The sequence below is a fragment of the Calidris pugnax genome, unplaced genomic scaffold (genome assembly GCF_001431845.1).
Source record: "Calidris pugnax isolate Ruff unplaced genomic scaffold, ASM143184v1 scaffold206, whole genome shotgun sequence".
Lineage (NCBI taxonomy): Eukaryota > Metazoa > Chordata > Aves > Charadriiformes > Scolopacidae > Calidris > Calidris pugnax.
The window spans coordinates 787,559-805,044 of record NW_015090957.1 but is presented as its reverse complement, the minus strand read 5'-3'; positions in this window follow the sequence as shown (position 1 = coordinate 805,044).

The following is a 17,486-nucleotide window of genomic DNA, read 5'->3' as shown; positions in this document are numbered from 1 at the left end:
GGAGAAAACAAGCACACTGTTTTTCTAAACAGTAAGACAAAAAGTGATGGTCTGAATTTTGGAATAAATCATAGAATCATTTAGGTTAGAAAAGACTCTTAAGATCATGAAGTTCATCAGAAACTGCAGTTTATCCCAGGCTGTTAAAAAGATGTTCGGAGGTTCCTCCCAGACACTATTCCAGGAAGGACCAAATTTTTCTTGCTTCACCAGCTTCACTTTCTTCCTGGCTTCACTGCAGATGGTGCCCTTTGCAAAACAAATGGCATTGTGTCAGTGTCTCACCAATAACCCTTGCTTCACCTGCCGGGTGGAGATGGGTACAGGCTGATGTAGGGTGGGTCAGGCTTGGTCATGAGCTGCTACGTGGTTTCAGCAGGAGCCTGGGTCAATCCCGAGTGATCCCACACTGGATCTGGGGCTGACTGGGAGGAGAAGCCATTTTCTCACAGATTTTTTGGTTTGAACTTTCCTCTTCAGCTCCTTGAGAAATGAAATGCCAAAGAGCTGTGTACGAGAAGGGTTTGACAGAGTTCTTCCACACCTATTGCTGCAAAAATTTTCAACTCCTACACAGATTTGACAATTCTTGCCCGGTGAGATACACAGATATTGGATTCAATCATTTCCCCTTTTAACACCATTGTAGAAATCATTCCTGTTTGGTTGGTTGCCTTTTCCCCCCCCCTATTTCATCACCTTACACTATTCCACTTTCTCAATAACACTACTGGTTCCATTATCAGATTTCTCTGGTTCTGGTGATACCGGAATTAGAAATTAAATTCCTGTGCAAGGAGAGAAGCTGCTGCTGCAGCCAGAGCTTGTGGTGCTTCAGCTGTATTTTGCACGGATAGAAGAACCCAGGTTGAGACTGAAAGTAGCACTTTATATAGGAGCTCTGCTGCACGTGGATTCAGCAAACTTTGGGTTAAACTATACATCCAATGGATGAATCAGGATCTGGCACTGCTCACAAACTGCTACCTACCCGAAGTTGGCTAATGTGAGAGCTCCTGCTTATCTGATGCATACTGATCACCCAGCAAAGGCTTCTGCAGGATCTCTTTCCTCCCCGAACCCCCTCTCTGTCTCCTTAGCACTTTCCTGCAGGTTTCCTCGCTTCAGAAAAAACCGTTCATTCCCGGTCCCAGCTGACTCCTTCCCAAGTATTTAAAGTGTAAGTGAGAGAGCCCCCTGACTTGTTTGGGGGTAAGACAGCCCAGGAACACAGGGCAAGGTTTGCAGCACAGCGGGGCACTTCCCTCTATCAGGGGGTTGTGTTGTTGGACCACAATCGCTGGGGGAATATTGTTTTGTTTTCGGAAGAGATGGCTAAAACAGATGTTGAATGCGAGATGGCGTTTTTAAGCCTGCAGCAGGCAAGAATTATCCTTCAGGATGAAAAGTGACCTACAGTGAGCAATAGGGCCTTTAATCCAGAGCTTTGTGCGTGCTATCAGCTTCTGATCACTCCTAAAATCCCCTCCCTCTCACTCAGCCTCCCCTTTTCCCTGGAAAGCTCAGCTTCACAGACCTCGGTGCCTCCCTCCTGGGCTGTCCTGGGCTCCCTCCTGAGATGCTGCGAGGAGCCCTGTCACTGCTCCTTCTCCTGCTTCTCTCTGTGACCCGCACAGATGCTGACCATAACTTTGCAGTCCTGTACAAAACCTAAATACCTACTCAAAAGAAACAACAAACTGATCCTGTCTCAGCTGTGTGTTTTGGTCCTGAGCTCACCAATCCCGCGTTGTAATGTTATAAGTCACCTTCTCAAGGCAGGATAAATCTTCCTGCACGCTTCCCTGAAATACCTAATCCTAAACAGCCAAATTCTGTACCTTAGTTGGTGATTTCAGTGCATATTCCACGCTTCAAATTGAAGACCAAATATCTAGACAGGGATTTTTGAAGGATCTCTATCCCATTAAATTTGGGATGATCTCACTAGTTGAACTTTCCAGCCCAAATCTGACCACTGCACTTACAACCACGTGTAGTCCTGGAGGGTACCCTGTTCTTTCCTTTTCTCAAACCGGGTGACAAAGGGGAAGAGTGAGCTCAGATAAAAGGTTTGCCCGTGATATTGCTGCAGCCCAGGATGTCTCAGCCTGACAAAAGGTCGAGAGACAGCCCCATGTCTGTACAGGTATTGAAATGCCCCCCCTGGATGTTCTCACAGTTAAATTATTGATCAAATTATGGCGAATGGCTTCTCCAGATCACAGCTGAAGCCCGGCTAAAGCTTTCCTACGCGTTTTATGAGCTGCAGCTCAAGCTGAAAAGGCTCTTTGCTCCAAGGTGAGTTTCACTCTGTAAAAACAGTTTTTAAAAGAGTGGACGTGTAGAAATACTCGAAGCTGTCGCCCTCGATTCCTGCAGAATCTTGGTCTTCCCAAAGAGGGCACTGATGCTCTGCGCACCAAGCAGAGGGAAAAGCTGAGAAATACATCGGTGAGGCATAAATCTCTGAAGAGAAATCTGTCTTAGCACGTCTACCTCAGGAAAAGGGGAATTATTACACTTAATTAAAGTGTATTGACACCACATGTGGCCCCACCTCTCCCTTTTGGCTTTATTAATGATAGCAAAACTGCAGGCTTATAAAGGTGGTGGAGGGGGGGGGGGGTCTGCATTTCTAAACAGTAACCATAGACTGCTTTGAAAAATATGAATGCAGCAATCACACTTTTTAACAAGCCTAATTTTTACCTCTGAGCTAAGTTACATTTTCTAGTCAATATTTCTGCTTCTTGGCTGAATTGGCAAAGGGGAATCAGTGAAGTACTGTTTTCTGAATTACTCTTAATGCCACCAGAGCAATATGTGGGCCATTCTTCACAATGTTTATTGACAGAAAGCATTCATTAAGCAGTTAGCTTTTGTGTGTTGTGGGTTGTTCTTTTTTTTCCAGGAGAGCTGTTTAAATAAAAGTCATACACAAAATAATGCCCTACCTGAGCAGAGACTTCTCTGTCTACAATTCCTGAGAAATCTCAGTTGAAACATAGAGAATCTGCTTAAATCTTGAGCTGTGTGCTTGGATTCATCCCTCCCACTGAGGACCCCAAATTTAACAGCCTAGTCCTTTAGGTCCCATATTTAGAAGATGGCTCAAGCTTTTAAAGGATTGAGTTTCCTTACATTTGAATTTTTCTCTAGATGGTTTGTAATCATTCATTAGTGCCTAAAGGTAGGAATAATCTGGGTTCAGTCACCAAATTTATTTCAGATGTATGCAGAGACCCTCATTCAGGTCTATGGGTCGAAAGCCATATTAACCTGAAATCAAACCAGTCTCATTTCTTTGTTTAAACAGTTAAATAAATGACCTTATTTCCCAGTTCATTGAAATCCCTTATCTTGTATTGATTTCTGGAGAAGCAGCAGAAGTTGGAAGATTTAAATTAGATATTTGCATTGATATTTTAGTGCCGTTTCCCCCATCCCTCCCTGACTCTAGGGCTGTGTCCCTACAAGGGAGCCTTTTCCATTCCTTGTCTTTCCCTTGCCAGTCTTGTTAAATCCTGAAGTTAGCAGAAACTGCTTTTCTCTTTTAGCTCCCTGCACTAGGATGCAGGAGAGCAGACTGAGCAACAGGTTTAACATTTTCCTTTCCTAAGTTATGAAAATCATGGGTGGCAAAAGTGTCATTTTCTAAAATCTTGGAGTCATTTCCTAGTAAAGTTTGGCCGTGACTGGAAATTTCACATAAAACAGTGGCAAGGGTTAATATTATTCCTGCCATAACATTTTGTACAATTTCCCATGAGAGCTCTCAATGGTTTTCCACTGCCACTGGAAATAATGACTCTCAGCTGGAGTAAGTTGCACTAACACTTGATATTCCTGTGCCAAGTGCTCTTTGAAATGAGCTTGTGTTGCTTTTGCACACTCAAGAATAACTAACACCATCCACTCTTGGTCAGAGTTTCTAACCAAAAGCCAATATTCCTGCCCAAGTTGTTCTTGATTTGAGTTTACATCAAAATCTTATGGAAAATGAGAGCAACACTAAATTTAACTATCAAATCAGCCAACGTGTTAGTAAGAACTGAGGAGCTGATACCCTTACAAGATGTCTAATTTCTGGAGCGTTCCTGGGTAGGTGTTCTCCTTCTGTGCCAGCGCAGGGAATAGAGTGTGATCTCCAGGGCTGTAAATGTTCCCCAAAGCCCAATCCAACTTTGGATTTCTGTGATTCAGAGAGATTCTGATTTATTTTACCCACCTGTTGAATGGGACAAAACCAATTTATTTTAAACAAAGCTAGGGCAAAAATGTCTACGGTTTTCATATGAATAAAAGAAGCTTTATAGAACACATATTGGCCCATTTTCTTCTGGGGATTTGCCTTTCTTCTAAGTGTGCGGTGTTGTTGCATAGCATTGTTCAAAAGATTTACCACTTCAATTTGCTATTTGAATCATGCAAGAATAAAAAAAAAAAAATCTATCCCTGGATTCATAGCTACATTATGATAACTTATTGTATTATAAGAATCTGGCCCATTTACTACACGAGTACAGGGCATAAGCAAAGCCAAAACCCCCTCGCTTCCACCAGCTCAACCAGCTAAAAACTCTACCCTTTGCCTTGTATAGCCATTTGTAAAAATTCTCTCTGTAGGCTACAGAGGTTGAATATTTAATTCAAAGTAAATTATTTGACATTTTGTGTATAAGAAAAATAAAAATCCATTACCTATATTTTGCAGATCCTTTTGGGATGATAGAAAGATAAGTGTTGCCAGAACAATACATGGATGGAATTTCTGAACTGAAATTCAAATCTTCCAGTTTAACTGGTGTGATTTATTTATTTTTAGATGTTACTACCAATGAGCTCATTGTACAAGATGAGCTTAACAGGACTGCAATTTGAATTATGCAAAATACCATCAAACCAGCTCTTCACAGTCAACCTGGGAATGTAAAGCCATATAATTCCTATTAGAAATGATTGCTTTTCTACCAGAGATTGCACGCATCTCTTCAACACTGCAATCACTGCCAAGATATCAAGGCTGGGAGCGGCATACCCAGAAACTGGAGGGTTTCCAAGTCATGATCCCTCATTCTTAAACAGTGCTAAGTCTATGGCTCTGAGATGGTAATAACACTGTGTCAGTGCCACACTGAGCACGTCCAGTATCAAGGTGATACTACACATTTCACCCTTCCAAAGCCACCAAATTTTGCTGCAGAAGTAAAAAAAGAAAATGTTGACTATATTTAGAGTGCTAAATCCTCAATGTTCTCTTGGTTACTGATGCACGTTGAATTGAACGTTTGTAATAGGTGCTGGGATAGACAGACACTATTTGGTGAATTATGCTTCATTCAACGTGCCCTAACAAGTCAGGTAAAACAGACACGTTTTTCTACAAAGAGAAAAATGAGGGTAGCTCAGAAGTTTGCAGAATAGCCCAAAGTCTCTCTATGAATTTATAACTGGTTATGACAGGGGTTAAAAATATCAGGAAGCAGTATCGCCGTTTGATGATGTCACAGCTGCCCTCTGGGAGAGTGAGGTCACTCCCAGAGTTGTTCGGGGAGATAAGAGTCTGTTAAAATAAACAGAAGTGCCACGTAATTACCCACACTGCAGGAGGAGGATTAGACTGTTTGGAAGACCCTGTGTCTGCCTTACGCTCACTGTCACTTTTTTTTTATTTTTATAATCCTTGGGCAGAGGCGGAGGGAGCAGCGGGGCTGAAATCGATAACTGGGGAGGCCGAGCAGAAAACCCAAGGAAACTCTGTTCTTCCACATCAGTTAAAAATCTTGTTTCAGTAGTAACACACACCCTTTCACCAACATATAGGTTAGTGTTGCATTATTAAGTGGAGGTAGCTGGGAAAAACCAAGGCTAATTCAGAAGAAGCAAAGAATTTGATGAAAAAACATCACATTTAGAAAATTCAAGGTATGTCCAAGCTTGAGCTGCTCAGCGTTGGCATGACTGACTTAAAGCACCATTGGTGGATCACGCAAGAGCAAGGAGCGGAAGAAATGACCCTCGAGGGCTAAAATCCCATCAACTCTCCTGGTCAAACCCACCCAGGGTATCTTGAGGCCACGGTCCAAAGATGCCAACGGCCTCCCCACTGCTGACTGCTAACTCCATCACCAGGAGAAAACAGAAGCAACGCTCTCTCCTGTTACATCAGGAGAAATCAGCCCCACTCCAGCTTTGGGGAGATAAGAAATCTGCAGTTTTCAGTCCCACCGGTAGCGCAAGTGAAGCCAGTGAAACCCATGACATCCTTCCCCTGCGAGCACCACATGCCCTGGGCACACAGGAGCTTGTATTTCCCTGAGTAATGGTTCTGAAAGGAAATATTGAGAAATCCTGAAACAAATAACTATGCTGACATCTTTTCTTTTTTTTTTTTTTTTTTTAAGAAAATGGAAGAGATGACCAATAGGTTCAGACTGTCTTGGAGGCCTGTTTTAAAAGTTCCCATTGTACAAACAAGTCATCAGGACTCAAACCACTTTAAAACACTTGCAATTGAAAACATGCTTTTAGTGGTTTTGTGAGAGCGGAGACTTTTACCATCTATTAATATTCTGCGAGCTTTGGTGACTAAAAGTATCATCCTGGGCATGCTATTTTTGACACTCTATTTGGAACACACCAAGAGCACTAGACAGGCACTGTAGATGGTTATCCTGAGCACTCATGATGTTTAAAGATCTCCCTGAAAGTATTGTAAAAGTGTGTAAATCCTAGGAATCTGGACCAATTCCAGCTTCAGTAATACATTCTCCCAATATTCCTCCTGCAGTTTCAATTGGAAAACCATCCTGAAATGCTGTATAGCATTGCCATGTGCTGTAAAACAACTGCCATATTTTACCCAATATTTGGCTGCTCTTCTCTTTAAATAATTTGTAAGTCATTTTGTAAGGAGCTCTGGGATAAAAATGGGCTGCATAAATATATTATCATTGTCATTAATTTTGGCACCATTCAAGACCACCAGTATTTAAAATCAATTAACAGTTCTTTTCCTATTATCATTGGCATTTTATTTTTATTCAGCTAGAACAAGTCTCTCATAAAAGTTAAAAACAATCTATTTTTGGAAGTAATACGGCAACAGTAAAGGAGACCTGGTGAATTCTCATTAGACTTTTACCAACATGAGTTTTCTGGAAATGTTTTCACATTGTGAAATTTTGGACTGGTGGAAAGGGCAAGACCTCATCCAGTAAAATGAGTTAACCCTGCTTATTTCACAGCCTTCAGCTCATCATGTCTATCTTTTTAGGTAATCATTAAAATACGCCAACACAATGTCTGCTCTAAGCTCAAAATATGCTGAAGCAGAACCAAAATCCTGTCTGCATTTTGGCTGATAGAAGCCACGTCAGGGTCGGATTTCTTTAGCTGGTACCAGGTCTCTGTCAGCAAAGGTAACGGCGCTGTTCCTTTCCCATCCCATATAACCCCAGATATGTCAGGCACCAGCCCAAATACACGAAAAATTTTGTCAGTAGCCAGAAAATGGCCAACCATAATGGACTAAATTAATGTTTGGGGTAACAGCTTCCTAAAGACAGTACAGCATCACTAGCTTTTTCTATTCTTAATGACGCCAAGAACTCTGGAATTTGTATCAGCCTTAAAGTCAGCTGCTTGTTTCACGGGAAGTTTTACCAGAGCTCTCTGTGTTGTGTGGCAGTGCCACCCGGGTCCCCTGGAAATCAACACTCCATGGGATGTAAAGCCAAAAAAAGGCTTTACCTGTGCCACCCGGGTCCCCTGGAAATCAACACTCCACGGGATGTAAAGAGGAAAAAAGGCTTTACCTTTTAACATTTAGCATTTCCAAAACAAACCTCAGGTGTGACGAAATGTAAATACGATTCCCAACATAAAAAGATAACTATGTCAAACAATACCGCTAATAATCCTTCATAGCAGAGCTTTGGGAGGTCTTTTATTGCCTCCAAACATACAAGCATCACCTGAATGGCACAGGGTGTGGAGATTTACTATTGTAAGGCAATAAGGAGTGTCTAAAAGCAGCTGGAAATAATTCAGTAACACAGTACAGTCAAAAGGAGTTTAAAAACCACACAGTCTCAATGATATTTTCATAGTGCTCCAAGCAATTTACTTCCACAAGTTAAATGGTTTCAAGACTATCCAGCTCAAAATTACATACACAGCATAAATGCCAACAGTGGTAAACTGCAGAGCATCAGGCCAAGGAAACAACAGCCAACAGCCCTCGAGGAAATTACAGTGAGATTTATGAATGGCATTCTCATGGCTTTGATGGATATCACCCAAAGTCCTCTCGTATCTGTCAGTGTCTATCTCATATGTGTCTCACCATGGAAAATAATTCGCGTATTATGCCAATATTGCAAAGCCCATTGGCCTCATTCAGCCCATAAAATCTTTGCCTCTGCTCTCCACCTTGCTGGTATCCAGAACATGAACCAACTCGTGGAAGTGAATTACTATTCCATATAGATTATACAGCCAAAGGTTTGGACTATATAGAGTCCATGTAACTTTGTGACCCAGTTAAAGCTTTTCTTATAATGAAAAACACCTCCAGATTACAAATGCAGCAGAAGAGCCCATGGTTTAGGTAGGGCACGTGTTAATGTACACTCTGATGATGGGAATAAATATTCCTAATCTAATTTTTGGTGTGTATTCTGCTAAATTACTCAAGGACAAGAGCACAATTTTGGCTGCATGCATGATCCAAACAGCTCTTATTTAAGGTAACCAGATGGGATGATCTGCTGTATTTAGAGTTTTCTCTGTACTTTGACTTAGAGTGATAGGTGAGGTATTTGGCAGATGTGCAGGTTACTCAAAGACTTAAGTTTATGTTCTGGAGTGATTCTGGACTCAATATACTTTGCAATCTTAATGGGAGCATGGAAGTAAAAGTCAGAGATGGTAAATAAATAAAAGGCAAAAAGCAAGCAAAGAAATTTGGCATGCAAGCGTTATCGGCTCTAAAAATCTTAAGTTGAACAGTATGGAGATTTTTCATGGGTCTGCACACATCTCAAATTGAGACACATAAAAAATTAAAGAGAGAGATATATATATATAAACCAACTTGTTATATGTTTTAAAAAAATTAAAAATCCCAGTCTAAAATTTCACGTAAAAGTCCTGCAGAAATTCAGGCTTATTATTGGAAGGATTTCAGAAGACATTGCTAAGGAAGGGACAGCAGCCCAAGGGGAGGAGCAGGGAGAGTCATACAACTGCGGAGCTTCTGGATGGAAGGGGATTGGGAGTCAGAAATACAGCAATGAAGAAGTCAAATAATCTATAAGCTACAAGAGAACAGGACCATGGAAATAAAATAAGTAATCACTTTATCTTCAGGGTAGAAGCAAAATCTGAAGGAGCACCCAGGAAGACAGATGGAGCTTCGGAGAATACAGTGATCTTGCTGTAATAATGTACTTCACGTCATGACTTGACTGCAAAAATTACCAAGTGAGAAAATGTGCAAAAGGCCAGATGATATTGTAATGAAAGACTCCTACTTGTATGAATAAATGTTTTTCAAAATGAATGAATGAATAAAGCCTTACAAAACGGGGGAAGGAGGGGTGTGAAACCAGCAAGCGTTTAAAGGCATTTTATCTATGAATGAATCAACACAGAAAATTTAAGGAGAGCACTTGCAGACATGAGCTATCTTCATCTTAGCCATCTCTGTGTGGATTAAAGGTCAAATGCTTTTTATCTGAATGACATACCAATGTCCCAAAGTGAGACTCCAGAAGGTTTTCTCTTCTGGATGAAGAGATTAGTTTCTCCCAACATAACACTGAGCTGAAAAATGGAAAATAATAAATAATAAGGTAGAATTAAATTAGAATCATGAAACCTTCCTGAATCTCTGATCTAGAAATGATGAACATAATGCCAGAATGAGTTACTTTGGTGGAAGGCTTTTTTTAACCTTCTTGTTGAGAGTTTTTTTTTAAATACCTAACTTGAGGACAGGGCACAGTAATGGCTACTGTAACCAGGTATCTCTAAAATACAAAAAGGATGCACTCATTGAAAATTTCTAATGTTCTGAAAGCAGAGCTATGTGATGTAAGGCATTATAAAATGTTGAAAAATTAGAGGGGGACTAAAGAAAGGCCCAAGAAGATTTGCAACTTGGAAAAACTTCTCAGTGAAAAATTCAAGGTGTTGAATTTCTGCAGACTGCCAAACAGAAGCTCAAGATTTTATTATATCACAGTAACTGTCACATAGGCTATAAAAGTCAACGTGGGATGCTGCCGCGCATTAAGGTTGTTGAATTTAATAATAGACTTCTTTCCTCACTGGTCGCCAGAGCAGCGAGATACAAACCAATGCAGGTGAGCACATTTGTGCTGCCATCATATGGAAAAGGAGCAAAGTACCTGTTAAGAGAGGCTTTCCAGTCTACTGAAGAAAGGCATAAAACCATCTAACTAAAGCCAAAATGAAGATAAAAATAAGGCATGTGTTTTCAGCAGGGAGAAGAACTGACTTTTTATAGGAAGGCCCTGAGGAACGGGTGGATTCTCCCTCTCTTGAAGCCTCTGATCTAATTTAAGCCCCATCTTCGGATGATAGATGTTGGCTAAACACAACTTACTGGCCTCAGTTCAGGCACAAGTGCCTGAAATTTTGTGGCTTGAGAATCCAGGTGAGGAGAATCCCTCTCCCAAAACACCAACGCAACAACTGTGGGTTCCTCAGCTGGGAACGCTCCGTAACACGTCATAAATTCGGCTGCGAATCAGGAGGAATGTGTCACCACAGGAAAAACTGGGCTAAAAGGCCAGGCCTCCTCAGTGGCCACGGCAGTAGCCGCAGCACCGTGCCATGGACCTTCCAGTAACCACCACCGTGATGGAGGAGGATGCGAGGTATTTTGGACAGCGGGAAATAGCCACAGACACAGCTTAAAAAATAAAAAAGTTGACAAAATATATTAGCCTGAGGTAAAATTTCATCGAATCTTTGCTTGATTATAGACTGTCCAATCTCCAAACATGCATACGCACTTCTGAAACCACTTTTTAGTGTTTTCAACAAGCTGCAATTATTTTTGCAGGGTTTTTAAACAAGTCCTCCACGGGGTTTTGGTATTTTCCGAAGCTGTCTCAGACAGTTCTGTTTTAAAATAAAACCTGGGCAGACTGCGAGACCGAGGGCTGAGCAGAGGGACGCAGTAGGGCCAGCTCGGTGGGACCGGGGGGATCGACTCGGGTTGCTTTAGCGGAGAACTTGGCTCGATATCAAAAGCAACGGGACGCAAAGAAAACAAAGAATAGAAATTGCAAGATGAGACCGACCTTAGCAAACACTGGCAGGCGAAGGGAACCACCTTCGGCGCTTGAACTGCCAAAGGGGAGGAAAAAAAACAAATAGAGAAAAACAACAAAAAAAATATGACTGTGGCTTATTTTAGCACCGAGAGCCTGCAGGTGAATGACATGTCAAGACTAAAGTCTTCCTCCTCCAGGTCCCACTTGGGCTGCTGTGTTTGTATGAAGAGAAACCTTCAGCTCCTGCGGTCGTGGAGCCTCGGGGCACGGCGGGATCACTGGCCAGGCAGCAAGGCAACACCTCCCAGTGACCCGGCAAGCTGAGGAGCACCCTGGGGACATGGCCAGGGGCTTGGAGCCGAAAATTCAAGGTACAGGCTGGTACAGCAAAGAGAAAATGAAAATTTAACATTGACCATTCCAGCTCCTTCACAGCTGTGTGGCATCTCAGTGGGGACCTGGGCACCAACCGTACCGCGTGGTGCAAGGCTGAGACATCAGGGGCCGGAGAGAGACCACTCAAAGGTTGGCTCTGCTTTCCAGGGAGTCTGGAAATTTATAATTTCTTTCCACTTTTTTAAGCTGATTTGGAAAGAAGACCTAAAAATGTTCCCTGTCACCTTCTGATTTGGAGAAGGGAATGATTGTCAGAAGGCAAGGTAGGATGAGTTTTGATTCAGCTACATTGAAATACCTGACTTCAATATCAAATTCAAAAGAAACTAAGTCCACAGCAATTACACCAAACTTCAGGGTGTTATGGTTTGAACCCATAAAAATAGAACATTTCCCTTTTAGCCCCAAAATTCAGAATTACCCCTGAAAGTAACTTCTGCGAACCAAAAGTGAGAAGAAATAAATCTACACGTCACAGTTTCCAGCTTCACTCAGGCTTCATCTCCCCTATCCCCCTGAAATGCTGGAGAAAAGATGGGCCTTGAAGTCATAAAGATAGAGCCATAAAAATTGCCATAAAGATACTATCTCCATCCCTGGACGGCGATAATAGTCCCTTGCCCTCAGTGGTGATTGTAAATTTAGATAATTAGCATACATCAAATGTTTTTGAGAACCCTGAATAAAAAGGCCGTGGAAGTCGGAGCGATTGTCATTTCTGAAACACTGGGGAGTTATTTGAGCTGGTAGGAAACCTAAAGCACGTTAGGAACTGAAGCTTATTTATGAACACTGAATACTGAGTGTTTTTGGCAATGCTGACATTTTGAAAACACTTCGGGACCATGTTTTTTGCACACATGTGTCTCATTTTGCACATTACCTCAGTCTTAGAGTCTGTGGCTTTTCCAGAAGTTGACTGACAGCTACAAAAGCTTACTCTCAGCTGTCAGATAAATTGCTGATTATTTTAGTCCTTCTTCCAAGGCTTTGAACATCCCGTTTAACTTGCAGGGAAGAAAAAACAGACTACCCCAAAAGAAACAGATCCAGGATGTTACTATAAGGCTGAATTTTACTTTGTGTTGCAGAAATTGCTCTGATCAGAGAAGGGACGTGCCCAAAGGCTGCCTGGAAAGCTCTGCTCTGTGACTAACGACACCCACTGACGCGTGATGGGACTCAACAATGGCCACCAGCCCCTTTGGCTCCCTTGCCATCAGACAAGCAAGAGTTTCAAGCAGAGGAGCTGGCTAGTTGAAAATTATTTAGCACCCACAAGTGAAGTCAATCCTAACTTTTGTCCTGCTCTATTCCTGAATATTATACAGTCTTAGAAAACAACACTTAAACCATGTGTGTACAAACAGAGAGGAGTCTCATCCAATTTCAGGGCTTGTTTTAAGTGGGTTTGCTGGTAAAACAAACAAAAGAAGTTAAGAATCACTGACAACTTCCAGGCACTATTTCCTTTTCTATTGGAACCCTGGAGCTTCCACCACAGCTTATCAGACATGCAAACAATAACAGGGCAATTCTTGAAGTCCAGTCATTTATTTAGGCTAGAAGAAAACCAGCTGAAAAAAAAAAAAAAACATAAAAAATTTTTCATTTTACAAAAGATTGAGTTACACCATCTCTAAGGCTTGTTTGAAACTTATCTGAACCTTCAGGGACAAATTTAGACCTGATTAAAATCTCCTTTGCTTTGAACACAGTTACACTAGGGACGCAGTTGGAGCTTCTAAGGTGGCAAAATTTGGCTGAAAATGATTGAGCTTATCAGACATGCAAACAATAACAGGTCAATTCTTGAAGTCCAGTCATTTATTTAGGCTAGAAGAAAACCAGCTGAAAAAAAAAAAAAAACCTAATAGATTTTTCATTTTACAAAAGATTGAGTTACACCATCTCTAAGGCTTGTTTGAAACTTATCTGAACCTTCAGGGACAAATTTAGACCTGATTAAAATCTCCTTTGCTTTGAACACAGTTACACTAGGGACGCAGTTGGAGCTTCTAAGGTGGCAAAATTTGGCTGAAAATGATTGAAAAGTAAAAGCTTTCCTGCTTCTGTTTGATATCAGAGATTATTACAACCAGAAATAAAACTGAAATATTGAGGTCTGAGGGAAAGCAATATGGAGTGAATAATCTACCTAGAAAGGCAAATATCTGCTTTCAGTGCCCTATTTCATCTCACCTATCTCAGGCTTCAGTCCAGCAAAATAATTAAGCGTGTGCTTAGTTTTTGGAAAGTGGGAAACTCTATCAATATTAAACAAACTCCCAGCCTGCTTATACTAAAGCATGTGCCTATGCAGTTTTTAAGACTGGGCTCCCAGAAAAACAGTTATGACTATTTTTTACCAAATTTATTTGGGACTGGACTTATTCCACGCACTTTTTGACTGTGGTCAGTTCTCCTCATTTGATGGCTGTGCCTCGTCCGTGCACCCCACGTGTTTCAGTCATGGCTCTCCCAGGAAAGAACCACCCCCTGTCCTTAGCAAGGTTCATCTTACATGTCTGGAAAGTGGTTAAAATTGTTTATGAACAAATACAAGTCAAGAGGTGGGGTCTGTCAGGGATCAGAGAGCAGCCAAAATCTTTAGTCCTCTATTTTTGGATGTTTTCTCAAAAAAGTCTTTTAAATCCTTAGTAAAAAAGTTGCTCCATGAGCCCAACATGTACTAATTAGGTGAAAAACTTTTTTGCAAAGGCTACTTTATAATTATAGGATTTGAGCTGTGGCATAAAAAATTTCAGATATATTTTTTAAAAAGAAGCAGATTATTATATTTGGAGCAAAGTCACCTCCGCTTTTTCTCTCTCCCAGGATAGACATGAAAACACCTTTGAAAATTATTTTTTTCCCATAAGTATGGTTTCTTTCCCGGGTGTAAGTGTGTTCAAGTGAATGTAATTACATCTTGCATTCAACAAGCTAAATATTTGATTTCATATTAATATGTTTTCTCTCCAGCTCGTGGTAAATGTGGCTTCGTGCACCAGATGCAGAACATTTTTAAGAGCTGGTCAAACACAATATGTATTTATATGTTTATGTATACGTGTGTGCATGTATATACATATATAAATGTAAATGCTAACCACAGAAGAGGGATAAATGCTCCTAAATATGAAGCACTTTCCCCTCCTCCACCTCCCCCAAATCATTCAGGTTTTGTGGAGTAGAATAAAAACCATGAACGTTTCTGATCACTATGGTATAGCAGCAAAAGGAAATAACATGCCACTGGAAGGGCTTTACCCACCCCATTGATGCCCAGTCAATCTGAATTACACAGATTGTATTTTACAGCCAGCAAGTGATTAGTTTTCACCCACAAACTGGACACCCAACCCAAAAATCAGCAAACATTAGGGAACCAGCTGACAAAGAAATATGGAGAGATAAAACTGGGTACAAGTATATCTGGAGGAGTCAGGTGTAACGGTAAAGCTGCATCAGAGAGAGCATCCGAAGATGCAACGTCTCGCTGTCCTCCTTGGCCAAGGATGAAGTGAGCTTCTGACACACCCTTTAATGGACTGGGCAGAAGCTGGATTGAAAAGACCTTCTCTTGTGACCGAGTGTTAATGAGAGGCAATGGAAAAATTATGCTGAAATATTTAATCGACATGTTTATGCTTTAACTCTACACTTAGCACTCTAAGAAAGATACACAGCATTAATTTTTCAGTGTTGCGTCATCCAAAAGTTGCACTGATAAATAATCTAATTTAAAGAAAAAAACCCACATAAAGAAATATATACCAGTGAGTTAATGTAAACCACTATTTTTATAGTACCCGGTATCAGATGACCATGCTTATATGGGATTATTATTTCAGAGAAGCACATAGAGCTGCACGTGAATGCATGTCTATCCCCTGGTTAAGAGAGTCAGGAATGACCTCACCAGCTTTATGGACTCAGTAGAAGTTAAAGAGAAAGAAAGAAGAAGGTTTTATCTCTGGAAGGCACTTCTATTAATTTAAATTTTACCACCACTGACTCATGACTCTTAACATCAACACAGGTAATCAAAAGTCTTAAATCTTCTCATTCAAGCACCATCATGACTTCCAGAGGGAGGGTACGTAAAGGCCTTCTTCAGAGTTTCAGACCATCATGTGAAATTCAAGTCATGGATTGCCCTCAACAACACAGATATTTCCTGAATGGAACAAGACATAACCTATGGAAAACTACTGACAAGTGAGAGAGGAAAGTGGCCATAATTATGGTTTGGAATCTAGATTTTAGAAGAGCATTAAGCCAGGATATCTCTTGATTCACACACTGCTACTTTCAAGCCACATCAGTAGATTCTTTTTCCAAAATGAATACACCGCATTTTTAAATTAAATTGTATGATTTTTTCCCCCCGTTTTCACAGTTCATGATTCAATAGCAGTTTTAGTAATGAACAGATAATTAAATTTTCACTTTTCAGCCTTGATGCTTTGTTTATTTAACAAGCCTGATTAAGAAATAAGTAGCCCACCACTTGGTATCACTCCAGCTATTTCCAGCATCTCATTATGTTTATTGTAACAACCCACATCCAACCCACCAGGAGTAGCAGGGAGACTCCAGAGAAATACCATCCTTCGATTCAGTAGCACAAATCAAAGAAAATGTTGGTTTGTTTGAATTAGGGAAGGGAAAGCAGAGAAAAATAAACTGCAAACCAAAGTATGTTCCTACTTATGGTACTTTCCCCTGAATTAAGCAAGAGACTCAGCACAACCTTAAACCATAAATGATAAAGATAGAAAAGCTTACTCACTGGAACTTGACTTAGGAAGCCAGAATACCATTATCACAAACAACACCAGGCCCATAATGTGGCCCTTCTTGATCAAAGTAAGGAAAGGAAAACTGGTGCTGAAAGCGGAAAACAACAAAAATAGCTCCCTCCGTGTACAAATCACAGCCCACAGACCATGCTCAGATAACTTTTTTTTATCCCCGTTCCTTTTCCACTGCCACATCTGTCTGGAACCAGAAGGAAAATTGCAAATGCCATGAAACTCTTATCCTCCTTATTCCAGAGAAATGTGACAAATAGAACCAAATTATACCAAGGGCTGTGGGGGTGTTGGTGCAATCTCTCTGTTTTCTTTAAGGTTATCTACTTCCAGGGAAGCTGTTTCTAGAGATCCTCCTGGGTTCAACATAGTCCCTCTCCCATCCTAAATGCTACTTAACTCTCCATGTGACATGATTCCTCCTACAAGTAACAGAGGAAACATCTCATTCACCTTCAGCTATCCTCAGTAGGTACCAGTTCTGCCCAGAAGTTCTCTTGATGGTATTCCTTCTTTACGTAGATATAAATGCTCTTCTAGCTTCTTCTCACATCCAAGAAAATATTTTAGATCCACTTATTTCTCCATTCAGTATCTTTTCCCAAAAGCGAGGTGAGGTACATTTCCTCACCTTAAAGACAGGAAACATCTCTCTCCTTTGCTCACTCCTTCCAAACTACAGACCATGTCCCACTGTCTTCTCTGTATAGCCTTGATTCAAAGATAATTGGAAAAAATATATATTAATCAATGATCTTTGCGCTGATTCCCATTATTAGAGTATCACATCAGTGTTTAGCCTGAGGAGCACTGAGCTGTGTAAATACTTTTTTGGGCTTCAGTGGGAGAAAATAGTAGGGTTCACTAAATTGATGCAAGAGAAGAAGGTTGTAATTATTAAACCAAAATATGTAACTCAGCTAGCTTAAGTAAACAGTCTCTTGCCCAAACTCTGCAG